Source organism: Mobula hypostoma, chromosome 16 (genome assembly GCF_963921235.1).
Source record: "Mobula hypostoma chromosome 16, sMobHyp1.1, whole genome shotgun sequence".
Lineage (NCBI taxonomy): Eukaryota > Metazoa > Chordata > Chondrichthyes > Myliobatiformes > Myliobatidae > Mobula > Mobula hypostoma.
The window spans coordinates 48,752,221-48,779,972 of record NC_086112.1 but is presented as its reverse complement, the minus strand read 5'-3'; the positions used below and the strand labels follow the sequence as shown (position 1 = coordinate 48,779,972).

Genomic DNA, 27,752 nt, shown 5'->3' with positions numbered 1-27,752 from the left:
TTGATTAATTGGCTGTCAGGAGATTTCGTACAAAAAATGCCTTTAGTCTTCTAAGTCAGTAGTTCTCAACCCTTTTCTGCTTGTGGCCTTTTGAGACTTCCATTTACCTCTGTGGCCCCCACTAGCCATAGACTCTGTTAGTTGCTGAAGTTTTTTTTTGGTCAACTGTAGTAGTTATTCTGATAGACAGTCAATATTTATGTTTGAACAGGTTATAGGCATTATTCTGTTAAATAGAATGTTATAGGTGTATATGAAAAATAAAACTATTTCAGTGCTCTGCAAGGGATACTTTATTTATAGTCTTTCAACCAGCAACAAAAAAGCACTGAATATTGTTACTTTGGGTGTTGAGTGAGATCCTTACGACAGATACAAACTAGCAGGTGTTTGAATATCTGGTTGCAACTTGGTTAAAGATAATCGAAGATCACCCCTTTTCACAACATCAAGACAGTTATGATAGCAGGTGAAGAGCTTGACTAAAACCATATTCAACTAGATAAGAGATGGAAAATCCAATTAAAAACAACTTTGCTTTCTCCCAGAGCTGTGGAAACTTATTTTGAATATCACTAGTTATCCAGAAATTTTGTTTGCTGTGTTTGAATTTTGCTTTGAGCTGTTGTATCACCCTAGCTCAATAAGACATTCTTGCGATGTGGTGTCAACATCACTCACATTCACTTCAACTGAATCCATCACCCAATCTGGAATATCCATCTCCAGCAGGTCTCTGAACTGAAATTTCCTATCAGTGTACAGTTATTTCAAATGATCAAGGTATACAATCAGATCATCATCTTGTAATTCTATTTTAAGAGTGGCCAGTGAAGGAAATTGCATAAACTCGCAACGTCCAATATTGCTGCTGAAAAGTTTGTGTTTTCCAAGGAAAGTGGTAATAGCCTCTTTGCATGATATGAGATTGCAGGTTTTTTCCTTGTAACTGTTTAATAAATTCAATTTTTCAAATATATCTGACAGGTAAAATGTGTCAGCTGTTTTGCTGCTTTATTTGCATCATCTAACATGTTTTCCCAGTCATTTCATTCAGCGTTCTAATTAAGTTACATATATTCATTTCTTCTTTAATTTATATATTTTAGTACTATTTCATAAAAACAGTAAACCTATCATGGCCCATTTAGAAACTCCTGTGGAATTTCTTGTTTTTTACTTGTGGACCCTACGGAATCCAGTATGCCCCCCCCCACCCCGGTGGCCACGTGGCCCACATTGAGAACCACTGTTCCAACTAATTGTATTTTTATTAATTTTAATATTGATTCATTTATAATGCATTCTGAATGATTTTGAATGTTGCATGACAGACAGTCATAGACATTGTTAAGTTGACGTATCTGATTGGTAGTTGGGACCGAGGGCAGATAATGTGTTCCCTGTTATTTTATTTAATTGGATGTCAAATGTTTCTCATTGTCAGCTGGCTGAGTAAAGTAACAAACAGTTGAGTAAATCCACTAGTATGCTAACTGTACTTGTATTTCTGTATGAGGCATGTAAAAGTGAAATTTGAATTTGAGTTTTGGAATTGAGGTAACCTGTACTGCACCATCACTTCCCCATTAAACTGATTTGAAGATTCCAAATCTGATGCTTCTGATGAAAGGTCATTGGCTAGAGACCCAGGTCCAAATTGAACTGTGACATTTATTCAAAAAAATAGTCATCAGTAAAATGCCTTGTTGCAAAGTGTCTTTATGTTAAGATCAGTTTTGGAACATAGAACACTACATTCGGAACAGACCCTTGGCCCACTGTGCCAATCCCAAATAGAATGACGAATTAAGCTAGATCTCTTGTATGTGATCCCCATTTCTTGCATATTCATGTGTATGTGTGCTAGCCTCTTAAATTCTGCTGTATTAGAATTAAAGATTCTGAATTTTACAAATTAAGTATATTCAGAATTGTCATTTCATACATGCCATTCATGATGAAGCTTGCCTTTAAAGGGTACCTGATATTTATGGGATGAACTTAACAAATAGGTTTTGTTTACACTACTCGATGCAGAGCTGCTTTATAGACTACTGAGATGATTACAGTTGCATGTCACGATGAATGAACTGCTTATCTCCTTGTAGAATTGCTCCGAACCATGCGCGCAGATGATAGATTGCTCTCTATATAACATGAAGGAGTGCACAAAATGTCAGTCTATAACATTGAAGTAGTAGTATCTCTCTTTCATTTTGAGGGAAATAAGAAGCAAAACCTTTGAATAGCAGCTTTCTGCACGTATAATAGAATTGGCACCAGCTGACCTACTTTGAATGACAATTGAAGGATTTCCCACTTACCAGAACAAATGTGCAATTTTGTGTTTGTATACACGTTTTTGGTTTTATACTAAATCTTGTTTTTTTTCTTATTTACCTTGAATTATTTTATTGTCTCTTTGTCATCTCCATGCTTCAAACATGCTCTAAACTCATGGTAGCTTCAAGACTGATGGTTTATCAAATTCTTATCCATATGTTCATTTTTTTTATGGACCCACTGTGCCCTGTCTCAGTAGTTTCCTCAATCCTGCTAATCAATGGGAAATACAGTTAGTAGAGTTGCTGCTTCAAGTGCCAGATTTGGGTGTTTTCTGCATGGAGTTTGCTTGCTCTTTCTGTGACTGCATGGGCTCTCTTTAGATGCTCTGATTTCCACCTGCATCAAAAAATGTGTCGGTTGGTAGGTTAATTGGACCCTCTAAATTGTGATTGGTAGATCTGGTGGGGAAGGGTTCAGGAGGATGTAGGCTGAATTTTTAAAATGGGATTAATGTAGCATTTGTGTAAATGGTGGTTGATGGACTTGGTGAGCTGAAGTGCCTGCTTACATGCTGTATCTCTCTTGCACGGTACCAGTTTTCTTGGCTCCATGTTGGGGGCTACACTATTAATGCATAAAGTGTTAAAGGTCTGAAATTCCCCTTAATGCATCATCCTTCCTTTCCTGGAAGTCTTGGCCCTTTAAGCAAGCTTTTGGTAGCTTGTTCTAATATCCTTTTTTTTTTGTAGCTTGCGATAAAATTCTGTCTGATAACATTCTAAAACATTCAGGTTTTCTGCTGCATCAGATGTGTATAAATATTTGTTGTTATTATTCCTCCTGTTCTTGAAATCTTCTCCTGCCAACACCACCCAACCACGAATTGAAATTCAAAAACTTGAATTTCCTTATTTAGCCCTTTATTTCCATTCTGTGGATGTTATTGATTACAAAGTTGTGAAGTCCAAGAGTTTTGAAGTTTAGGAATGAAGGTTAATGTCAGAAATTTAGAAAGATTTGTGGCACCTTAAAAAGACACAGGGCAGGACTGATATGGTTAAAACTAAAGGGGTTAACAGAATAAGGTTGCCTTTTTTGTTACTTTATTGCTTGACCAGTATTTTTGGCCTGTAAAGTTTTCTGTGAAACCTTAACTTAGCTGAGACAATCTTTGTTCATGTTTGGAACTTAGATTATACGCCATAATGCTCCTTCGTCCTAGAGTCTGACATGAGCAAAACTGGGTTATTAGTAACAATGGATCAATGGGATTTTATGAGCATTTCCTCTTCCTATTATCTTTCCATGGACATTTGAGAAAAGAGCTTGTATTGCTTTATAGCCAAAGGGTTACTTTTGAAGTGTCAGAAAATGCAACTTGTGAGAGCAAGTAGTACAAGTAAATGTTTTCAGAATTATCAAGCCGAAAAAGAGGCTACTGTCAAAACAAGCATAAACCATACTCTAAAGGAATAACTATTCAGTTAAAAAAAATTATACATTTATTCTTCTTGATAAACCTGTTAGAATAGCCATTTTGAACAGAAAAATCAATAATTTAATGAATCTAAATTATTAGAGCTATTCATATAAAATTGGTATGGAAAATAGAGACAGAGATTGTCAAGGCATTAATGGTGATTTTCCAAAAATTACTAAATTCTGAAATTGTTCCAGACTGGAAAATTGTAAATGTCACTCCATTCTTTAAGAAGAGAGGGACACAAAAGACAGGAAATTATAGAGCAGATAGCTTGACTTCAGTGGTTGGTATGGTGTTGAAGTCCATTATTAATAATAAGGTTTCAGCATACTTGGAGGCACATGACAAAATAAGCCAAAGTCGGAATAATTTCCTTTAAGCGGAAATCTTGCCTGGCAAACCTGTTGGAATTAATTGAGAAAATAACAGGCAGCATAGAGTCAGTAGATGTTATTTACTTTGACTTTCAGAAGGCCTTTGACAAGGTGCCGCACATGTGGCTGCTAAACAGGCTAAGAACCCTTGGTATTGTAGGAATGATACAAGAATGGATAGAAGATTGGGTGACTGACAGGAGGCAAAGAGTGGGAGTAAAGGAGCCCTTTTCTGGTTGGCTGCTAGTTATTTAGAGATGTTCTGTAGGGGTTGGTGTTCAAACCACTTCTTTGCAGGTTATATGTCTATGATTTGGATGATGGAATTGATTGCTTTGTGGCCAAGCTCACAGATGATACGAAGATGGGTGGAGGGGCAGGCAGTGTTGAGGAATCAGGAATTCTCCAGAAGGACTTAGAAGATGAGGTGAAAGGGCAAAGAAGTGGAAGATGGAATATGCTGTAGGGAGGTGTATTTTCTTGCTCTTTGGTAGAAGGAATAAAGGTGCAGACTATTTTCTAAATGGAAAGAAAATTCAGAAGTCAGAGGTGCAAAGGGACTTGGGAGTCCTTTTGCAGGATTCCCTGAAAGTTCATTTGCAGGTTGAGTCGTTGGTAATGAAAGCGAATACAATGTTAGCATTCATTTGAGGAAGGCTAGTGTAGTGTAGCAGTTAGTGTAATGTTAATACAGCTCAGGGTATTGGAGTTCAGAGTCTGATTCTGGCGCCATCTGTAAGGAGTCTCTGTATGTCCTCCCGTGGAATGTGTGGGTTGTCCCTGGGTGCTCGGGTTCCTCCCACATTCCAAAGGCGTAGTGGGTCCCATTAGGCTAGGGTTGAATGGGGGTTGTTGGAGATCGCTGGGACAGCGCAGCCTGAAGGGCCAGAAGGGCTTAATCTGTGCTGCATCACTACATTAAATAAAAATAAAAACCAGGATGTAAGGCATATGATTCAGTGGCCATTACAGAAATCTGGTTGCAAGGTAGAGATGACTGGGAATTAAATATCCAAGGGTATCAGGTAATTTGGAAGGTTAGGCAGGAAGGCAAAGGAGGTGGGGTGGCGCTCTTAATTAAGGATGCAATCAGGGCGATTGTGAGAGATGATATAAGATCAACGGAGCAGAATGTTGAGTCTATCTGGGTAGAGATTAAGAATAGTAAAGGGAAAAAAATCACTGGTGGGATATGTCTATAGGCCGCCTAATAAAAATATGGTAGTGGCAGAGGCAATTAACCGAGAAATAACTGAGGCTTGCAGGAATGGAACGGCAGTTGTCATGGGGGATTTTAACTTCCACATAGATTGGGTGAATCAGGTTGGTCAAGGAAGTCTTGAATAGGACTTCATAGAATGCATCCGTGATAGCTTTCTTGAGTAGCATGTTAGTGAACCTACAAGGTAAAATGCTATCTTAGATTTAGTCCTGTGCAATGAGACAGGTAAGATTAACGATCTTCTAGTCAGGGATCCTCTTGGAAAGAGTGATCATAGTGTGTTTGAATTTTGCATATAGATGGAGGATGAAATCGTTAGATCTAAAACTAGTGAATTATGCTTGAGCAAGGGAGATTACAACAGGATGATGAGGGAGGAGTTGGCTAATGTGGATTGGGAGCACAGGCTATTTGGTAGGACCATTGAGGAACAGTGAAATACTTTCAAAGAGATTTTTCATAGTGCTCAACAAAAGTATATTCCAGTCAAAAGTAAGGGCAGTAAGTGTGGGGAGAGCCAGCCTTGGATAACTAAGGAAATAAAAGATAGTATCAAATTAAAAGCTCATAGTACAAAGTCGCAAAGAGTAGTGGGAGACTGGAGGATTGGGAAAACTTTAAAAAGCAACAAAAACAACTAAACAAGAAATAAGGAAAGGGAAAATAGAGTATGAAAGTAAATTAGCACAAAATATAAAAACAGATAGCAAACGTTTTTATAAATATATAAAGTGGAACAGGGTGGCTAAAGTCAACATAGGTCCCTTGGAAGACAAGAAGGAGAAATTGATGTTGGGTGATAAGGAAATGGCTGAGGCATTGAACAACTATTTTGTGTCAGTCTTCACTGTGGAGGACACATCTAACATGCCAAAGAAGGATGTTGTGGATGAAATGGGAGGTGAGGACCTCAATAAAATCACTGTCACCAAAGAGATAGTGATGAGCAAACTAAAGAGCCTGAAGGTAGATAAGTCCCCTGGTCCTGATGGGATGCATCCCAGGGTGCTGAGGGAATTGGCGGAGGTTATAGTAGATGCGTTGGTAATCATTTATTAAAATTCTCTAGTCTCTGGGCAGGTCTCAGCAGATTGGAAGACAGCACCTACCCCCCCCCCCCATGCCACTTTTTAAAAAAGGATGTAGGCAAAAGACGGGCAACTATAGGCTAATTAGCTTAACATCTATAGTCGGGAAAATGCTTGAAGCTGTCATTAAGGAAGAATTAGCAAAACATTTGGAAAGGAGTGGTTCCATTAGACAGATGCAGCATGGATTCAGAAAGGGCAGGTCTTGTTTGACGAACTTACTGGAGTTCTTTGAGGACATAATGAGTGCAGTGGATAGAGGGAAACAGGTGGATGTCGTATACTTGGATTTCCAGAAGGCGTTCGATAAGGTGCCGCACAATAGACTTATAAATAAGATATGGATGCATGGAGTTTGAGCAAGTGTATTGGCATGGACAGTGGATTGGTTAACCAATAGAAGGCAGAGAGTTGGTATAAATAGGTGTTTCTCCGTTGGCAGTCAGTGGTGAGTGGGGTGCCACAGGGGCTGGTGTAGGGCCTGCAGCTGTTTACCATTTACATTGATAATTTGGAAGAGGGGACTGAGTGTAGCATAGAAAAATTTGCTGATGACACTAAACTGAGTGGAAACGCAAATTATACAGAGGATGTGAAGAGTCTGCCAAAGGATATAGATAGGTTAAGTGAGTGGACAAGGCCTGGCAGATGGAATACAATGTTGGTAAATGCGAGATCATCCATTTTGGAAGGAATAATAGAAGAGCAGATTATTATTTAATTGGTGAAAGATTGCAGCATGCTGTTGTGCAAAGGGACTTGGGAGTGCTTGTGCATGAATGGCAAAATGTCGTCTTGCAGGTACAACAGGTTATTAAGTAGGCAAACAGAGTGTTGGCCTTCATTGCTAGAGGGATTGAATTCAAGAGCAGGGAGGTCATGCTGTAACTATACAGGGTACTGGTGAGACCGCACCTAGAGTACTGTGTGCATTTCTGGTCTCCATCCTCAAGGAAGGATATACTGGCTTTGGAGGCAGGGAAGAGGAGGTTCACCAGGTTGATTCCAGAAATGAAGGGGTTAACTTATGAAGAGAGATTGAGTCACCTGGGACTATACTGTCTGGAATTCAGAAGAATGAGAGCGGATCTTATAAAAACATATGAAATTTTGAAAGGGATAGATAAGATAGAAGTAGGAAAGTTGTTTCCATTGGTAGGTGAGACCAGAACTAGGGGACATTGTCTCAAGATTCAGGGGAGAAGATTTAGAATGGAGATGAGGAGAAACTGTTTTTCCCAGAGAGTGGTGAATCTGTGGAATTCTCTGCCCAGGGAAGCAGTTAAGGCTTCTTCACTAAATATATTTAAGATACAGTTAGGTAGATTTTTACATAGTAGGGGAATTAAGGTTATGGGGAAAAGGCAGGTAGATGGAGCGAAGTTACAGACATATCAGCCATGATCTTATTGAATGGCAGGGCAGGCTTGATGGGCCGGATGGCCTACTCCTGCTCCTGTTTCTTAGGTTCTTATGTAATACTGAGACTTTATAAGGCATTAGTCAGACTGCACTTGGAGTACTGTGAGCAGTATTGGGTCCCTTATCTAAGAAAGGATATGCTGTCATTGGAGAGAATCCAAGAAGGTACAGGTATATTAAGAGCAAAAGGATTGTAAGGGATAAAATTGGTCCTCTTGAAGATCAGAGTGGTCGGCTATGTGCGGAACCAAAGGAAATGCGGGAGATCTTAAATAGGTTTTTTGCGTCTGTATTTACTAAGGAAACCGGCATGAAGAGTATCGAATTAAGGGAAACAAGTAGTGAGATAATGGAAACTGTACAGATTGAAAAGGAGGAGGTCCTTGCTGTCTTGAGGAAAATTAAAGTGGATAAATCCCCGGGACCTGACAGGGTGTTCCCTCGGACCTTGAAGGAGACTAGTGTTGAAATTGCAGGGGCCCTGGCAGAAATATTTAAAATGTCGCTGTCTACAGGTGAGGTGCCGGAGGATTGGAGAGTGGCTCATGTTGTTCCATTGTTTAAAAAAGGATCGAAAAGTAATCCAGGAAATTATAGGCCAGTAAGTTTAACGTCGGGAGTAGGTAAGTTATTGGAGGGAGTACTAAGAGACAGAATCTACAAGCATTTGGATAGACAGGGACTTATTAGGGAGAGTCAACATGGCTTTGTGCCAATCTATGTTTGACCAATCATGTTTGACCAACTATTGGAGTTTTTCGAGGGGGTTACCAGGAAAGTGGATGAAGGGAAGGCAGTGGATATTGTCTACATGGACTTCAGTAAGGCCTTTGACAAGGTCCCGCATGGGAGCTTAGTTGGGAAAATTCAGTCGCTAGGTATACATGGAGAGGTGGTAAATTGGATTAGACATTGGCTCAATGGAAGAAGCCAAAGAGTGGTAGTAGAGAATTGCTTCTCCGAGTGGAGGCCTATGACTAATGGTGTGCCACAGGGATCAGTGCTGGGTCCATTGTTATTTGTCATCTATATCAATGATCTGGATGATAATGTGGTAAATTGGATCAGCAAATTTGCTGATGATACAAAGATTGGAGGTGTAGTAGACAGTGAGGAAGGTTTTCAGAGCCTGCAGAGGGACTTGGACCAGCTGGAAAAATGGGCTGAAAAATGGCAGATGGAGTTTAATACAGACAAATGTGAGGTATTGCACGTTGGAAGGACAAAGCAAGGTAGAACATACAGGGTTAATGGTAAGGCACTGAGGAGTGCAGTGGAACAGAGGGGTCTGGGAATACAGATACAAAATTCCCTAAAAGTGGCGTCACAGGTAGATAGGGTCATAAAGAGAGCTTTTGGTACATTGGCCTTTATTAATCAAAGTATTGAGTATAAGAGCGGGAATGTTATGATGAGGTTGTATAAGGCATTGGTGAGGCCGAATCTGGTGTATTGTGTTCAGTTTTGGTCACCAAATTACAGGAAGGATATAAATAAGGTTGAAAGAGTGCAGAGAAGGTTTACAAGGATGTTGACGGGACTAGAGAAACTCAGTTAGAGAGAAAGGTTGAATAGGTTAGGACTTTATTCCCTGGAGCATAGAAGAATGAGGGGAGATTTGATAGAGGTATATAAAATTATGATGGGTATAGATAGAGTGAATGCAAGCAGGCTTTTTCCACTGAGGCAAGGGGAGAAAAAAACCAGAGGACATGGGTTAAGGGTGAGGGGGGAAAAGTTTAAAGGGAACATTAGGGGGAGCTTCTTCACACGGAGAGTGGTGGGAGTATGGAATGAGCTGCCAGACGAGTGGTAAATGCGGGTTCTTTTTTAACATTTAAGAATGAATTGGACAGATACATGGATGGGAGGTGTATGGAGGGATATGGTCCGTGTGCAGGTCAGTGGGACTTGGCAGAAAATGGTTCGGCACAGCCAAGAAGTGCCAAAAGGCCTGTTTCTGTGCTGGAGTTTCTATGGTTTCAATGGTTTCCTATGCATGAGAATGATTCTGGACATGAAAGTGTTAACATATCAGGAGTGTTTGATGGCTCTTGGGCCTATGTTCCCTGGAGTTTAGAAGAATGATGGGCAATCTCATTGAAACCTATCATAAATTGAAAGCAATACACATCAAAGTTGCTGGTGAATGCAGCAGGCCAGGCAGCATCTCTAGGAAGAGGTACAGTCAACGTTTCAGGCCGAGACCCTTCGTCAGGACTAAAGGCCTAGATAGAGTGAATGTGGAGAGGATGTTTACTATAGTGGGGGAGTCTCAGACCAGAGGGCACAGAATAGGAGTGGGCCCTTTAGAAAGAGATTAGGAGGAATTTCTTTAGCCACAGGGTGGTGAATTTGTGGAATTCATTGACACAAAAGACTGGAGGCCAAGTCATTGGGTATACAGTGGATTCTGTTCAATTGGGACACAGGGGCCGGTACATTTTGTCCCAATTACGTAGCTGAAATACAAAACAAATAAGAACACTATCAATGCTACTATTGTGGATAGACTTAATGAAACTGCAAGGGTAAAAAGACCCTGATGGGAGCTTTATACAAGCCTCCAAACAGTAGTCAGGATGTGAGGTACAAATTACAATGAGTGATTGAAAAGGCATGTGAAAAGAGCAATGTTCCGATAGTCATGTGGAATTTCAATATGCAGGTAGGTTGGGAAAATGGGGATGGTGCTGGATCCCAAGAGAAAGCCCATGAAATGGCTTTATAGTGCAGCCTGTGGTTGAGTCACAGTGCACAGTTTCCAGTGTAGTAAAGATTTATCAGTATTACAGTATAGATACATCCCAAGGAAGAAGTATTCTAAAAAGGAGAATGACGCAACCGTGGCTGACAAGAGAAGTCAAAGACAGCATAAAAACGAAAGAGAGGGCATATATTATCGCAAAAATTAGTGGGAAGTTAGAGGATTGAAAAACTTTTAAAAACCAACAGAAAGCAACTAAAAAAGTCATAAGGAGAGAAATATGAAAGTAAGCTAGTCAATAATATAAAAGAGGATACAAAAAGATTTTTCAAATATATAAAGAATAAAAGTAAAGTGGAAATGGATATTGGGCTGCTGGAAAATGATGCTGGAGAGGTTGTAATGGGAGACAAGGAAATGGCAGATAAACTTAGTAAGTATTTTGCATTATTCTTCACTGTGGGAGACACTAGTAGTGGGCCAGAAAATTGAGAATGTCAGGGCAGAAGTGAGTGTAGTTGGTACTACAAAGGAGAAGGTGCTTCACAAGCTGAAATATCTGAACCAGATAAGTCACCTGAATCAGATGGATTACACCCCAGGGCTCTGAATGAGGTACTGAAGAAATTGTGGAGGCATTAGTAGTGATCTTTGCAGAATCGCCAGATTCTGGAATGGTTCTGGGGAACTGGAATATTGCAAATATCACTCCACTCTTTAAGAAGGGAGGGAGGCAGAAGAAAAGAAGTTATAGGCCAGTTAATTTGACTTCAGTAGTTGGGAAAAAGATTTTGTAGTCCATTATTAAAGATGAGGTTTTGGGGTACTTGGAAGCAAGTGATAAAATTGGCTGAAGTCAGCATGGTTTCTTTAAAAGAAAATCTTGCCTGACAAATCTGTTGGAATTCATTGCGGATATAACAGGCTGGATAGACAAAGGAGAACCAGTGAATGTTATTTACTTGGAGTTTCGGAAGGACTTTGACAAGCTGCTGCAAATGAGGCTGCTTATCAAGATAAGAGCCCATAGAATTACAGGAAATGTACTAGCATGGACAGACACAAAAGAAAATCTGCAGATGCTGGAAATCCAAAATGATGGAGGAACTCAGAATCTATGGAAAAGAGTAAAAGAGAACTGGGTCTGATGAAGGGTCTCGGCCCAAAACAATGACTGTTTACCCTTTTCCATAGATGCTGCCTGGCCTGCTGAGTTCCTCCAATACTTTGTGTATGTAGAATGGATAGAAAATTGGTTGACTGGCAGGAGGCAAAGAGTGGGAGTAAATGGAACCATTTTGGTTGGCTGCTGGTGACTAGAGGTGTTCCGCAGGTATCAGTGTTGGGGCCACTCTTTTCAAGTTATACGTCAGTGCTTCAGATGACAGAATTGATGAATTTGTGACTAAGTTTGCGGACAGTTCAAAGATAGGTGGAGGGGCTGGTAGTGTTGAGGAAGCAGGAAGTCTGCAAGAGGACTTGGATAGATTTGGAGAATGGGCAAAGAAATGGCAGATCATATATAGTGTCGGAAAGAGTATGGTCACGCACTTTGGTAGAAGAAATAAAGGCATAGATTATTTTCAAAATGGGATGAAAAATCAAAGTTAAGAGGTGCAAGGGGACTTGGAAGTCCTCATGCTTGATTCACTAAGGGTTAACTTGCAGGTTGAGTCAGTGGTGAGGGAGGCAAACGCAATGTTAGCATTCATTTTGAGAAAACCACATAGAGTGGATGTAATTCTTGATTAGTCAGGGCATCAAGACTTTCAGGCTGAACATCTTGCCTGCACTTTCTGGCTTTACCATGAACAGTGACTACATAAGTGCCAATGTACGAGGACATCAAGTACTTATGGAGCCAAACTTTACTGAGGAAGAATTTTAGAAAGATTTCACAAAGGAATATTTTTAGAAATTTTTTTTATCAGGGAATAGGAATGCATGAAACAAATGTACAGAATTCCAAGCAAATTGAAAATGAGTGCTAGTGAATACCTGCTCAAACCAAGATATTGACCTGGAGACACAAATAACCAATTATTGATCTTAAAGTGATCAGCAGACATTGATAAGGGAGGTTTTTATTTTCATGAAATATGTCTTGGCTCAGTCAGTGCGAAACAATGGAAAGGCATGCAATCCACATGGATAAGCAGGCTCGTGGTACTACTGTTGTGATTTCAAATCTATCCAATTTGACACTTCTATGATATGGAAAGATTGCCCTGTATTCATCATTCCTGCAAGTTCTGAAACTCCTGTGCATGAGAGATAAGCCAAAAGGATTTTAAAATTTACATTTTTTTTTGCTTGATTTGGAGCCCATCAGTATTAACTTCACCTCTTGTAGGACCATTTTATGCTTGTCTTCAAATTTAACTGGTTGTTTATGACTGTGTAATACGCTGTGAATCATTTGGAACACTGGGAACCTGTACTATAATGATTCCTTCCTTCTAACTCTGAGGATGCGTATACATTTCAGCAAGTGGTAGAATTCACATAAACTGTTGGAGTAGCCATGGCGAGTGACTGTGGTGCATTTTATAGATTATACAAACTGCAACTACTGTCCTAATAAGGTGAAGTGAATGAATGTTTTGGTGTGGGTGTTTGGCTACCAAATTGAGTTGTGTTGAGCCTCTTTAGAGTTGTTGGTGTTTTGGCTCCTTTGCTGAAGCAGCAGCCGCGTCAAGTTACATAAACCCAAAGTAATTAAATTGAACATTTTAATACTGCAATAAGAGAGGTGTGCAGTTAGTACTTTAATGAAAATACAATCCCTTTGTTTTACATGCCATTAACCTTCAGGACATATAGACTAGATATATTAGAACGTATGCTAATCTGTGGCATATAAATGTTAAAATAGATTCAGGATTTATGAAAAAATGTCAGTGCAGCACATTGTTTATTATTAAAGTTATTAATATACAATATGGACATTTTCAGTTAGTAAAATTATTTTCAAAAATCTGCAGACATTTTAAATGGTAGAAGTGATGTTTACATTGTCATGGCTAGTGAATTTAATTGTGTTACAGTGCCACATAGTGGCTTCACTTTAGATTACACAGCCAATTGTTCAATAGAATCAGAATCTGTTTTACTATCACTGAGATATGTTGCGAAATTTTAAAATGCAAACAACAGGAATTCTGCAGATGCTGGAAATTCAAGCAACACACATCAAAGTTGCTGGTGAACGCAGCAGGCCAGGCAGCATCTCTAGGAAGAGGTACAGTCAACGTTTCAGGCCGAGACCCTTCGTCAGGACTAACTGAAGGAAGAGCTAGTAAGAGATATGAAAGTGGGAGGGGGAGGGGGAGATCCAAAATGATAGGAGAAGACAGGAGGGGGAGTGATGGAGCTAAGAGCTGGACAGGTGATTGGCAAAAGGGATATGAGAGGATCATGGGACAGGAGGCCCAGGGAGAAAGACAAGGCGGGGGGGAACCCAGAGGATGGGCAAGGGGTATAATCAGAGGGACAGAGGGAGAAAAAGGAGAGGGAGAGAAAGAATATGTGTATAAAAATAAATAATGGATGGGGTACGAGGGGGAGGTGGAGCATTAGCAGAAGTTAGAGAAGTCAATGTTCATGCCATCAGGTTGGAGGCTACCCAGATGGAATATAAGGTGTTGTTCCTCCAACCTGAGTGTGGCTTCATCTTTACAGTAGAGGAGGCCGTGGATAGACATGTCAGAATGGGAATGGGATATGGAATTAAAATGTGTGGCCACTGGGAGATCCTGCTTCCTCTGGGGGACAGAGCGTAGGTGTTCAGCAAAGCGGTCTCCCAGTCTGCGTCGGGTCTCGCCAATGTACAGAAGGCCACATCGGGAGCACCGGACGCAGTATATCACCCCAGCCGACTCACAGGTGAAGTGTCACTTCACCTGGAAGGACTGTCTGGGGCGCTGAATGGTGGTAAGGGAGGAAGTGTAAGGGCATGTGTAGCACTTGTTCAACTTACAAGGATAAGTGCCAGGAGGGAGATCAGTGGGGAGGGATGGGGGGGGACGATTGGACAAGGGAGTCGCGTAGGGAGCAATCCCTGCGGAAAGCGGGGGGGGAGGGAAAGATGTGCTTAGTGGTGGGATCCCGTTGGAGGTGGTGGAAGTTACGGAGAATAATATGTTGGACCCGGAGGCTGGTGGGGTGGTAGGTGAGGACCAGGGGAACCCTATTCCTAGTGGGGTGGCGGGAGGATGGAGTGAGAGCAGTTGTGCGTGAAATGGGGGAGATGCGTTTGAGAGCAGAGTTGATGGTGGAGGAAGGGAAGCCCCTTGGGGCTTCCCTTCCTCCCTTACCACCATTCAGGGCCCCAAACAGTCCTTCCAGTTGAGGCGACACTTCACCTGTGAGTCGGCTGGGGTGATATACTGCGTCCGGTGCTCCCGATGTGGCCTTCTATACATTGGCGAGACCTGACGCAGACTGGGAGACTGCTTTGCTGAACACCTACGCTCTGTCCGCCAGAGAAAGCAGGATCTCCCAGTGGCCACACATTTTAATTCCACATCCCATTCCCATTCTGACATGTCTATCCACGGCCTCCTCTACTGTAAAGATGAAGCCACACTCAGGTTGGAGGAACAACACCTTATATTCCGTCTGGGTAGCCTCCAACCTGATGGCATGAACATTGACTTCTCTAACTTCCACTAATGCCCCACTTCCCCCTCGTACCCCATCTGTTATTTATTTTTATACACACATTCTTTCTCTCACTCTCCTTTTTCTCCCTCTGTCCCTCTGACTATACCCCTTGCCCATCCTCTGGGTTCCCTCCCCTGCTTGTCTTTCTCCCCGGGCCTCCTGTCCCATGATCGTTCATATCCCCTTTGCCAATCACCTGTCCAGCTCTTGGCTCCATCCCTTGCCCTCCTGTCTTCTCCTATCATTTTGGATCTCCCCCTCCCCCTCCCACTCCCACTTTCATATCTCTTACTAGCTCTTCCTTCAGTTAGTCCTGACGAAGGGTCTCGGCCTAAAACGTCGACTGTACCTCTTCCTAGAGATGCTGCCTGGCCTGCTGCATTCACCAGCAACTTCGATGTGTGTATGTTGTGAAATTTGGTGTTTTTCAGCAGCAGTGCATTGCTATAATAATAAAAACTATAAGTACAATACATATAGTTTTTGAAAAAGACAAATAGTGAAAAAGGAGAAGAGAAAAAATTACTGAGGGAGTGTTCATGGTTTCATGGTCTACTCAGAGATCTGATGGTGGAAGTGAAGAAGCTGTTCCAGAAACATTGAATGTGTGTCTTCAGGCTCCTGGGCCTCCTCCGTCATGGTGGCAATGAGCATGTTCAGGGTGATAGGGTTCCTTAATGTTGGATGCCACCTTTCTCACGTGTTGCCTTTTGAAGTTGTCCTGGATGCTGGGAAGGCTGGCACAGCTAACAACTTTCTGCAGCTTTTTCCAATCTTCAAACTTGCACGAAGGAGATGTTATTTCCAATCCACACAGACTGTGGTTTCTGTGTGGAAGTCAAGAATTTACTTGCAGAGGAAGGTACAGAGCTCCAGGTTTTGGAGCTTATTGATTAGTACTAAGGGTATGATGGTGTTGAAAGCTGAGCTGTGGTCAATAAACAGCAGTCTGATGTAAGGATTGCTATTGTTTAGGTGATCCAAGGCTATGTGGAGAGATTGTGAGATTGCATCCACTGTAGACCTATTGCGAGTCCGAGCCCTTGGTTCAGCAGAAGTTGATTCTAGTCATGACCAACCTCTCAAACCACTTCATTACAGTAGATGTGAGTGCCACTGGGTGATATTTGTTGAAGCAGCTCACCCTGCTCTTCCTGGGCACTGGTATGATTGATGTCCTTTTGAAGCAGGTAGAACCTCTGGCTGCAGCAGAGAGAGATTGAAGATGTCCTTGAGCACTCTTCGATCTCTCACTGCTGCAGTTGGTTAGCACGGGTTTTCAGAGCCCCACCAAGTAGGGACTAACACCTTGCGAAGGTTCACCCTCTTGAAAGATGTTCTGCTATCGGCCTGAGAGGCAGAGATCACAAGGTCACTCGGTGTTGCAGGGATTCGCACAAATGTAGTTTTATTCTCCCTTTCAAAGCGTGCATAAAAGGCATTGAGCTCGTCTGCAGTGAAGCATCACAACCATTTATGATGTTAGGTTTTGCTTTGTAGGAAGTAATGGTCTGCAAACCCTGCCAGAGCTGACATGCATTCAACTCCATCTCTAGCCTCATTTGGAATTGTTTTCTTGCCCTTAAAATAGCCTTCAAACCATGACTTCTTGTATAGTTCTGGATCACTGGTCTTCAATGCCACAGATCTAGCCCTCAGCAGACTATGAATCTACTGTTTCATCCACAGTTTTTGGTTGGTGTATGTCCAGTATGTTCTTAAAGGCACAAACTCATTCACTCAGGTCTTGATGAAGTTTGTGACAACTGTGACATTCTCACTCAGACTGAAAGAATGAATCCCCGAATATTGTGCAGTCCAAAGCAATCCTGTATGCACTCCTTACTTGCCTTGACCATACCTTCTTGGTCCTCGCCACTGATGCTACAGTCTTTAGTCTCTGCCTAGATATTGGGAGTAGAAGTACAGCCAGATGATGGACATTCCAAAGTGTGGGCATGGGGTGGCATAGTAAGTGTTCTTGATGGTGGTATAAGAGTGGTTAAGTGTGTTGGCTCCTCTGGTTCCACAGGTGATATGTTGGTGGTAGTTGCTATTTTGAGCAGACCTGGTTGTAATCTGTTGCAATGATAGAGAAGGCATCAGGGTGCTCAGTTTCGTGCCTACTTATTATGTTGCGTAGCTCCTCCAGTGCCTACCTGATGTTAGCCTGAAGTAGAATGTACACCACTACCAGGATGATAGTGGAAATCTCCCTTGGCGAATAAAATGGATGACATTTGACCACTAGTTGTTTCAGCTAGTGTGAGGAGGGCTGAGAGAGAACGGCCATATTTGTGTATCACACTGAATCATACTCCAGCTCCTCTGACCTTAAAAGGCTTAACTGTACTGTCTTTGCAGAGAATTGTGCTGCAGTGCTGTGTATGAAATGGTGGTGTATAGCCATGTTTCTGTGGAGCAAAGTACACAGCAGTCCCTGATGTCCCTCTGGTACAGTAATCTTGCTCCAAGGTTTTCAATTTTATTTTCCATGGTCTGGGCACTTGCCAGCAGGACAGTCGGGAGTGGGGATCTAAAGTTTCAATCATACTTGCAGACTAACGTGCCATCCCCGGTTCTGTTTTCTTAAAGGGGAACTGCTCTCACATCCCGAGTCTGCCATCCAAGGTTTGTCAATTTTGAGTATCAAAAACTTTTTTAAATGTCTTAAAGTGATGCTATTTGCTGAAGTACCCTTAACTATGACTGTACATTTCAGCTGTAGTGGTCCTAAGGGAAAAGATTTGATTATTCCCATTGGAGCTTCAAGCAAACACTCACCCCCTAATGGCACCATCTTAACTCTGTTCCCTCATCCTCGTGATAGGAACTTGTTACTAGTAGTAAGGCAGTGAAGAGCTACTGAAGCAATATGGGGACATCCTGACTTTCTGAAAGTTAGTATATAATACAAGTTCTTTCTTGCCACTAGTGATTGTTGGGCAGCAGCTTACTGATGGTGGAGAAGACTGGCATTAGGTGTTTGATAGTTATGGGAAATGGTTTTGTTTTTTGTTAGAGGTGGTCATCTTGGATTTATGTAAAACAGACACTATTCAGTCTGAGTCTTGATGTGATCTGGTTCACACTGTAGGCTTGGATGTCCTGTCCGTTGTTTAAAGCCACGGATGATAGAAGTAACTGAGTTATTTTTTTAACCTTGTGACATAATTGTTACTGAAGTAGTAGACGATGGTGAGATCTCTGATTTTAGGTAACTGGAATTTAGGTAATTTATCTCTGATAAGTTCTTCTTTTGCCTGATTCTGTCCATTAACCTCTTTCCCACTGACCATTGCTGGCTCCTGTTTGCTAATTGAATGCTGCCTTCATGTTGAGAATAGCTAATCGCATCCCCTCACTACCATTCATTATTTTGTATTCATAGTTTAATCAACACTTTCATGAGATAATGATGCTGATGGAACCTGGACTGAACATTGCCAGTCAGTTTCTTCATGAACGTGCCACATTATAGAACTATTGATAGCTACTTCCATGAATTTACTTGGGATTAATAGGAATATAATTTCCCAGATTCATTTGTTGTCACACCAAAAGAAAATGGTAGAGCAGCTTTTGATTCTTCAAATTCAAATGACTGTGGTTTAGACTAGGTCCAGCTGTACAGCTGCATACAAGAAGGCAAAAATGAACTGGGATCTTTTCAGCTTTGGTTAGCTTAAATAACTTCGAGATTGTCAGTTTTGCTATCCTGCCATTTTTAATTCTCTTTCGTGCCCCAGATCTATGCTCATCTCAACAGCAACTCTGTCTGAATCTCGTCTTTTATAAATACTGAAGTTGGCTGAAGGGAGGTCATAAATCGTATTCTCTCTGACTACTACTGCATAATCTCATCTTGATTCCTCTACTGCCTGTGGATGCTAGGAGTCTGAAATAATGCTGGAAATACTCAAAAGACAAGGCTTTGGAAAGAAAATCATTTTTTTTCATTTCTGGTAAATTCCCATGAGAAAAGATCAGCCTGAAATGTTAATGTTGTTTCTCTCTGCAGTGATATGCCTTAGTCTGTTGAGTATTTCCAACACTTAAATTTTTATTATATTGTGGTACCATGTTCCACATTCTAATTATTGACTAAAGGAATTTCTCTTGAATTACTTATTGAACTTATTAATGACTAAATTGTATTTATTGGATCTAATTTGTTTTTTTCCCAGCAGTGGAAATTTCTTATTAACATTAAGCCTATCAAACCTCTTTGTACTTTTAGCAATCTTTATTAAAGTATACCTTAGACTCTTTTCCAAAGAAAACAAACAGGAAGACCAAACTTTTGAATAAACCAGTGAAGTTCAGTCTTGCCTGATCCAACCTCTTTTCTTCTGGTATCTTCTTTAGAAATTTGGACAATAGGATATCAAGTGCCTGAGGACTTGCAGCCCAGAGAAATAAGAATGAGAAGAAAATTGCATTTGGAATAGAAATTATGCAAAAAATAAAACAGTTTCCCTCCATGAATTGCCTTATTTGTGATACTAAAATTAATGTGTATACTTCAGTTAATTTCTGAAAGATGTCTAAAATAAATGCTTAGTCATAACAAAGTAATGCAAGGTGAAATTTGTACTAATGAACATTTTTGATCATTTATAATTACAGAATTCTTGAAAATTTTGACCCTTAAGTTTTCATTACTTCAGTCATAACAATGTTAACCCTTCGTATTGCTGGGTAGTATTTTGCATGTCAGGATACAAATTGTCTGGTTCACACCTATCTTTATCCTGTTTCAGATTTTTGACCAAGAAGGAAGATCAAACTTTCATCAGAACTTTGCCAAACTTTGATCTGCAGCTGGTGACTAATAGGTATGCAAAAGTAGCTAAGTCTGATGTGCTCTTCGACATTTACCTCCTTGCAGTAGAGTGGTTGGTGATTGCTTCAGTGCATATTTCCTAGGTGTATGGTTGAGGTTGACTGAGAAACATGGGAAACCTTAGACATTACTGATAAATGATGCAGCAATCCCTACATAACACTCTTCTGTTTCAGGAATAGTGGCATTTCCAGCTAAATGTCTTGCATTACTGGCAGTTATCTTCACAGCCCAAACCTTATGAACAGTTCTTAAAAAGTGAAACCATAATAGAAGCAGCACCCTTCCAGCTATTGGAGAGCTTTGCCAAGGAATAAATACATACACTTGATGGAAGAAGGGTGTCAGTGTAAGTGGAGTAGGCAAAGATTTCTGCGCCTCCTCTATTATCATTTCTCATCTAATGAAATTGATCCATTTCTTTATTAGCAATTTCTTCTGGCATTTCTGGTCCCTAAATGTGAAAAGAACCTATTGAAATCACCGGGCAGTACAATGATGTAGCTCCCTGCTTGTATCAGTTTACCTGACTATTTTGCAATGAATTATGTAGCACTCAGCCTATGACTGTGGGAGTAATGGCCCTGTAAATGATACTGCTCTAGATCCTTATGCAATATAAAAAGCTGTTTCTTTATGTAAAGTATGGCATGTGTGATCATCTTGCTGGAGGTGAGATTTGGGTGTTAAATTGTTATTAATGATTGTCAATTGGACTAGCTGAAAAGCAGAGAAGGAGCACTATTAAAAGAAAATTGACCATACCATGTAAATGACTGACATGAATTCTTTCAGAACTGTATGCAAAATTGGATGTAATCACGTAAACTTGATCATAGTTTATTCATTGCCTGTTCACCTCCGCTCCATCCACCAAAGCAGAACTTCCCAGTGGCAAAACATTTTATTTCCCATTCCCGTTCTGACATGTTGGTCCATGGCCTCCTCTTGTGCCACGATGAGACCATCTTCAGGATGGAGGAGCAACCCCTTGTATTCCATCTGGGTAGCCTCCAACCCAATAGTATGATCGTTGATTTCTCCTTCTGGTTAAAAAAAAATTCCCTCCCCCTCCCCACTTCTATTTCCCATTCTGGCATCTTACCTTTTCTCACCTTTTTATCATCTCCCCCTTGGTTCCCTCTTTCCTCTCTTTCTCCTGTGGTCCACTCTCCTCTCCTATCCATGGATGCTGCCTGACCTGCTGAGTTTCTCCACTATTTTGTGTTTGTTTCTTAGAAAAAACATTACTTTTCCAAAGCTACTTTGATTTTGTTAATTTCAAAAATATATTTTCATTATGTATACAATGAAAACATTCAATACACATCCTTCTCTGCATTCATTATGCCATCAATTCAATAAGTTCTGTTATAATGCATCAAAGACGTTTATTTTTCATCCTGAATCAATATGCCTGTGAGGTGCTTGAGAGGTTATTATACAAGCCCTACAGGTCTCGGGCCCTCAGCTCCATTGGAGGTAGGGCCCTGGACTGTTTTGTTCTTTAAGCTGTGACAGGCATTTGTCTTCTACAACAGTGCCCTTCTTTTTATTTTGGGCAGTGGCAAATTGCTGGTCACTCCTAAATGCTGGTGATTTTGTCACAGGCTGGTCACGTATAGTGGAGGAAAACCCACCACATGATAATTATATTGCAGATCAAGCTGGATAGGAAAATTTCAATAAAGTATAACCAAAAGCTTACAGCTGCTTTCAAATCCCTTACTCATTCTTCCTTCAGTTAGTCCTGACGAAGGGTCTCGGCCTGAAACGTCGACTGCGCCTCTTCCTATAGATGCTGCTTGGCCTGCTGCGTTCACCAGCAACTTTGATGTATGTTGCTTGAATTTCCAGCATCTGCAGAATTCCTGTTGTTTAAGCTTACAGCTGCACCATTTTTACCAAGGCATTTAATTGGCCATATTCCTTATCTATTTGGAAAAAGGAACACTCTCTACCTGATGCAGAGTTTCGACCCAAAATGGCGACAATTCTTTCCCTCCCACAAACAGTCCTCAACCTGCTGAGCAGATTGCTTGTTGCTTCACATTTTATCTTACAATTTCCTGTGCCTATAGAGGCTTATTGTTCTGCTGTCTTCCTACATACACGTATGTCTCAGAACATCTGGTCATAATTCTCTGACATAACTCCATTTTAAACCATGGATGATATTGCCTTTTTGTGAGTAATCTCATTTTTAATCCTAAATTCCTTTTTATCTAATTTCTGCATATGCAGGGAGCTTCATAGAAAGACCCATCTGTGAATACTTCTCTTCAGCTTCTTGGCTGACTAATCCCTTCTGACTTTTGATAGTTTATGTGAGATGAGTAGCTCAGTTTCTGCTGAGGATCAAGATAAGTGTGTCACTGGTATTCACAACACTGATGTCTCAGGCATTATTGAGTGAAGTGAAGATGTTTATGAGTAGCCCAAGAGATCTTCATGATAATGTTCTTCTCTAAGTACACCTGAAACCAGAAATACATGTACTGTATGCTTTAACAAAGCTGAAAATGCTCTTGCGTTCAACAGATGGGGCAGAATAGAGAAACAGTTAACATTTCAGGCCTGTGATCTTTCTGTGCAAAATACTGACATTTTGTGAGTCATTAATGATGGTAACCTGCTGGGAATGCGCAGTGCAAAATTGTAATATGCTGATTACATTCTGGTCTAAAACTTCAATTGTGTCAGACATATGGGTCTCATACACACCTATTGAAATGATCCCAAATATATTTAAAATTTGCACTGGTACTATCTTCACTATTCATTGGCTGGATGCTTTATTTGACACGAATAACTTTGACACTAATTTTACCTTCGTTTTCTGAAACATTAACTCTATATTTCTTCCCGCTAATGTAGCTTCATCTGCTAAATATTTCCAGCATTTTCTATTTTTATTTTAGATTTCCATCATCTGATGATTTTCGTTATTTTCATTTAAGACAACAGTCAAACTTGACATCCTTTAAGGATTTATATCCAAGTGATTATAAAATTGAAGAACAGCTTAAGCAGACCAATTCCTCCTCGGGATTGCAAGCTAATTCACCTCAGAAGCTTGACCTGCATAGGAGTACCATTTGCTCCATGATGTTTACTTGTTAGAAGAAGGTAAAAACAATACAGTATGTTCAGTGGACACTTTATTAGGTACAAAAATATACCTGCTCGTTAATGCTCATTATTGATGTCAGACAAGATGGTTTAAATATCTCAGAAATTGCTGATCTCCTGAGACTTTCAACAATATCTGGCGTTTACATGGAATGATGTGAAAAACAAAAAGACATCCAGTGAATGGTAGTTCTGTGGCGAAAATGCCTTGATAATGAGAGAAGACAGAGGAGAATGGCGATACTGTTTCAGACTGACAGAGAGGTGACAGTAACTCAAATAACCATGGGTTACAACAGTAGTGTGTAGAAGAGCATCTCTGAATGTATCCTTGAAGTGGATGGGCTACAGCAGCAGATGACCATGAACACACACGCAGTGATCACTTCATTAAGTACGGGAGGTATCTAATAAAGTGGCCACTGGGTGTACATTACCATTATCATCATGTGCATCATTTTTAACACTGTACAGCTAGTGTACAGTGGACCCATATGACCAACAAGTGTATAGTATTCCTAATGCAAATTAACTCCTTAGAATCTAAAAGGCGATTGGGAAATAAAAACCAAAAGTGCTGAAAATAATCAGCAGCCCAGCCAGAATCTGTGGAGAAAGAATTAAACTTCAGATTAAAGAACCTTTATTCTTTCCAGTGAATAATTCTTGACCAAAAATGTTAAAGTTCTTTCTCATTCCATAATCCTGTCTAATCCACTGTTTCCAGCATCTGAGGTTAATTCATCAGCAATTTTTTTTTTGCTCTGGTAAGTTCCCAACCCATGTCATTGGTGAAATATTGTGCCTTTCAAAATAAACTTATGCACTTTTAAGTATTTCATATTCCAAAGTAAGAATTTGAATATTGAAATCAGGTTGACCCACAACTGCATCATCACAATCCAGCACCATACTGAGTGATATCTCCCCCCCCCCCCACCCTGCCATCACATTTTATTTAAACTTGTCCAGGAAACATGAGATTTATGGCTATGCCTTTGTGTTTAAGGTGATCCACTATTTGCATTGAGTACTTAGTATTTCACAATATAATTTATTTTGTTAAATGATAAGTTTACATTATATTGCTGACTGTAGGTGGCTAGTAAAATAAAAAACCAGTGATTATTCAGGTACAGAATGGAGGGTCAGATGCAGACAACAACGAGTGTGGTTGGGGTCTGTGATCGAAGCTGTGTATCTACCTGCTCCAACTAGTTTAATCAGTTCATGAGTAGCCCCTGCTCCTTCCCAGCCGTTTGATGCTGATTGGCAAGAGGATGTATCCAACTCAGAGACAGCACGGTGGAGGAGAGGTAGAGCTGCTCATCATAGCACCTGAAACCCAGGTTCATCCCATCCACAGTGCATTTTTTGTGGAGTTTGCACATCTTCCCTGTGACTGCAAGGGTTTCCTTCCACATCCCAAACACACCTTAATATTGATGGGCCATTCAGAAATCTGATGGTGGAGCGGAAAGAAGCTGTTTCTAAGATGTTAAGGGTGTGTCTTCAGGCCCCTGTACCTCCTCCCTGATGGTACTAATGAGAAGAGGGCATGTTAATTAATTAATTGGTCATTGTTAGTGACCCCTGGTGTGTAGTGAGTAGTAGAATCGAGGGAAAAAAATGCTGATATTGGAAGAATAACTATGGAATTAATTTAGGATTATCTCCCCATGACTCCATTACGCAGCAGAATGGTGCTCAGGAGTACTGGCAATTCAATGAGGTGGTGTCTGACAATCAACCAACTCGTGGGTTTGTATCAGATTATCACACATTTTGAACCCTTATCAAATGTGCATCTTAAAAGTTTTTTTTTCATATTAAAGCCATAAGGTGTCAAGACAGGAATGGGTCACTTAGCCTGTTTTGCCATTCAGAATCAGAATCAGGTTTATTATTACCAAAATATGTTGTGAAATTTGTTGTTTTGCAGTAGCAGTGCAGTCCAAAACATAAAAAAAATATGTTGCAATAAGGAGTATTTTAAAAATAAATAGTGCAAAAAGAGAACAAAATACTGAGGTAATATTGATGGGCCATTCAGAAATCTGATGGTGGAGCGGAAAGAAGCTGTTTCTAAGATGTTAAGGGTGTGTCTTCAGGCCCCTGTACCTCCTCCCTGATGGTACTAATGAGAAGAGGGCATGTCTTGGATGGTGAGGGTCCTTAATGATGGATGCTGCCTTCGTGAGGCAGCGCCTTTTGAAGATGTCCTTAATGGTGGAGAGCTAGTTCACATCATTCCATGTAAACGCTAGAGAAATGGAAAGTCCACTCCTCCTCCAAGTTCCTATGTAAATCTTTTAAGAGAACAAAGTAAATTCTGCAGACGTAAGTTCTCTCCTGTTCACAGATATACCAATAAGGAACTTTGGTTTAATGTACTGGCTGTTTATATTCTGCTTACGCTTCTAGTTCATGCTGCAACTTCTAGTTGCTTCTTATCTAAATGACCTAAAGTAAGAATAGTATTGATACATTTGTGACATTTTTAGCTTTATGTTAGATCATGGAAAATCAATTTATTGATGAAAATCGCTTTCATTTCACATCATTACCTATCAAGCAACTATTTACAGAGGAACATAAATATGAAAGTCATGCATTCATGGCGGAACCATGGTCAGCGATCTTAGTGTCAAACTTGATCCTGAGATGAACGTTGAACCTTATAAAGGCTGTCTGTATATGTAGGTGTATAGCTTACACTAGTTAAATTCTCAATAGTTTATCAATTTCTGTTACTTTGAACTCACAAGCTACACATTGTCTGCTGAAAAACCCATCCCTGGTCTTTAAAGGTTTTCCCATCTTCCTCTTTATTTCATTATATTCCATATTAATAGTTCTGTTTGTTATCATTATACCTATGACAAAAATTGAATGCACAGAAAAATATGACATTGCTGGTGATCATTCACCTTAAAACCAACAGCATGCCATTTTACGCAACTGTATAAGACGTAGTTATCGTTTTATTTGTAGAATAACTACTTTTTTTTATTTACAGTATTACCATAATTTATTTCTGCTTGAACACTAAAAAAGGTAAGATCACAGTTACATTAACCTCATCACACAGTCAGTTTAGCTTATTTAGGTCCGTGGGTTTCTCAGTCAGAGGCAGGAAGTTTATCTCTAACCCAAAATGTTTTAAAATAACCTGGATGATTGATAACCTGACAGTTCTAAAACATTCCATTACCCTTAAAAATAAATTCACATGTGCAACAAGTTAGATGGCTATCAATCAGAATGATGCATAAATACAATATTAATCAACTGAACTAAAAATCATTGAAATGGTTCAATATTTAATAGAAAACCTAATTTTCTCAATAGCAATGTTAACTGATCATTCATAACAGTGAATTATTTTACATAATTATCACATTGAGAACATTAACAAGCATTAATGAAATAGAGAAAAAGGGCCTGTAATGTCTATATAGCTTAAGTGCTGTCAGGATTAATTGCAATTTAAAAATGTAAACTGAAAACTGAATACACATAATTATATTCTGCACATTGTCTTTTATCAACTAAGGAGATATTACTCCGTTATACAAATAAACCTCAAGAAGGAATTATGGCTTACATAAGAGTTGGCTTCAAAATTCTCATAAATTAAGGATTTTAATGACAATGAATATAATATGAAAAATAGTCACTTAATGAAGCATACCCAAAGTTTTCTGAACTGCAGTAAGGACTATTTCCAAGGAATGGTGCATTTTTGTATTTATCGTTTATTTTTAAAGATATGAACATAAAGTTTTCTCATGGTTATTGGATTAATTTGCCAAAAATATAACTTTTTCAAGATGTAGCCCTATTGGTGGAATTTTTAGTCATGCCTTATGCTATTTCTGAAATACTTGCTCTGTAACTTGTGGCAAAATCTTCCCATCTAGATAATGTGTCATAGCTTCAGTCACACAAATGTGACTCATAGCCCTACAGCTTTCCAGAAAAGTAGAAGTGTTGAAGTGTTGGGAAATTTTGCGATGAAGGGAATAGATATCTTTTCCTGCAGTTGCAACTAAGAGTTCAGAATTGGAATGTGAACATTTAGTGTCAAGTTGAAAGGCATCAAATTGGTGAAAAAAACTTCTAGAAATGAAGGAAGAGGAGACAAATGTTTACACTTTTTTTGAAACCAATAAGACAACGGGATAGGGAATTGAGAAATTGGTGAAGGAGCTAGCTGTAGCCATTGATTTGACATCAAATAACATGCAACTCCGACGATTCATATGCTGAAAATCTGGAAAAAAATAGAAATTGTTGGAAATGTTCAACAGGTGAGAGTATCAATGAGAAAAGAGCATCTGTGGAGAGAGATTAATATTTTGTTTCAGTGAGTTTCGTCAAGCCATTTCAAAGTTAAGTCATTGACTTGAAAATTTTGTCCTTATTCCCAAATGTTCTTTCAGTTCAAATAATGTCTGCAATATATTAAACTACCCACTTGGTGGCAGTAGTTGCCTTACTCATAGAGTTTGTGTGTTCAAT

The 27,752-nt window shown here is 40.0% G+C and overlaps 1 protein-coding gene across 14 annotated transcripts in view; it reads left to right on the top strand.

Moving 5' to 3' along the window:
• Positions 1-27,752, top strand: part of LOC134357390 (guanine nucleotide-binding protein G(I)/G(S)/G(O) subunit gamma-7-like) — a 347,522-nt gene that overhangs the window by 44,460 nt on the left and 275,310 nt on the right. For 5 of the 14 annotated variants that reach the window (XM_063068920.1, XM_063068921.1, XM_063068919.1 and 2 more), the window contains exons 2-3: positions 20,014-20,088; positions 26,248-26,285. The gene's annotated coding sequence lies outside the window, so the exon portion shown is untranslated. Of the gene's footprint in view, positions 1-17,845; positions 17,882-20,013; positions 20,089-23,017; positions 23,226-26,247; positions 26,286-27,752 lie in introns of all 14 variants that reach the window. The other 9 variants (XR_010020614.1, XM_063068926.1, XM_063068925.1 and 6 more) reach the window with 3 other exon arrangements.